This window comes from Manacus vitellinus, unplaced genomic scaffold (assembly GCF_001715985.3).
Source record: "Manacus vitellinus isolate BGI_N305 unplaced genomic scaffold, ASM171598v3 scaffold_15_pilon, whole genome shotgun sequence".
NCBI lineage: Eukaryota > Metazoa > Chordata > Aves > Passeriformes > Pipridae > Manacus > Manacus vitellinus.
In genome coordinates this window covers 10878448-10879814 of record NW_021939122.1, presented here as the reverse complement: position 1 = coordinate 10879814, position 1367 = coordinate 10878448, and positions in this window count along the sequence as shown.

Below are 1367 nucleotides of genomic sequence, written 5' to 3'. Positions count from 1 at the left end.
CCCGCAGCAGCGGCAGCAGCAGAAGCAGCATCCCACCAGCGGCACGAATATGATGAAGAGGACTCCAATGGCCACACAGACCAGAAAACCCAGCTCATACAGCAGCAGCTGGGATAAGAAGAATGAGAGGCAGCATAACACTGGTGCCCCTGAAGACTCCTCAGCTCTGAGGGTCCTGTCCAAACCCACACAGGGCAGAATGGGTCCCCTCAGGGGGCTGCATATCTCCCCTTGCTTCTGTATGGCATCCAGGGCTCAGCCTCAGAGCAGCACCTGCTAGCATCCCCCAGTCCATGGTGGTCTGGGGCTGCCAGATCTCTGCCCTGGCTGCCTGCTCACCTCCTTGATATCCTCCTGGTTGAATTCGTTCTGGGACTGCCCAAAATCAATCATTTCTGGGAAATAAGAAGCAGAGAGGGCTGTGAGCAGGTGCTAGGCCCTGGGGGCTCTCCAGGCAGGCCCCACACTCTGCTCATTTCAGAGATGGACTCCCAGACCCAGGTATCACCTGTGGCTCAGACCAGCTGTGAGTGCCTGGCATGTTTCTCCTTTCCAGTTGCCCTCCCCAGCCCACATGCTGCACAGCATTTTTGCATCTGGGAAAAGTGCTGCCAGCCCCCAGACTCTCAGGGTTCCACAGAACAAGGGGGTCCTCAGCCCATTGGGCATCAGAGGCACTGCCCTGGGGCTGTTCTCCTGCAACCCAGCCCCAGGGAAATGCCTGAGGGCACTGCCTGCGTGGGATGGCTGCAGGGGCAAAGTCCCCCTGACGTGCTGTCACTTTCATCCCCAGGGCTTGCCCTGCCCATGGCCCACGGACTCATTACAAGCCATGATGACACAGGGTGCCATTTATTGCACCCTGGTATCTGTGTGACATGAACAAGGCCACAAGGCCATTGAGGAGTTTGCCAGCCGCACCTTTGCCTGCAAGTTGATAGTGGCAAGTTCAGGGCAGAGCAGTGCCAGCGACACATCCCTGTCCCCTCAGATGTGGAGGAGCAAGAGCAAGCTCTGGCAAGCTGGGCAGTGTGCAGGGAGTGCCTGCAGAGCTGCTGTGCGGGCACTGGCACTGGGACACGCTGCTCTTGGTGGCCAGCAAGCACAGAGAACTGCAAGTCAGACAAGGACTCTGCAGGCAGAGTGGGGTGAGGATAGGGCAGGAGTCTGCAAGGTGAGACTACCACCAATGCCTGTCTTGAGGTCCAGCTGAGAAAGCCCCCATGACAGTTGTGATGGGATATGGGCAGGACGCAGATAGCAATCCTTGGGGACCCCACTCTGATTCCCCCAGCCATACTCCTCCTTACCCAGTACCCCAGTGTTAAAATGCTGAATGGACAGTCACCAGTGCAGGAAGGCTCAGG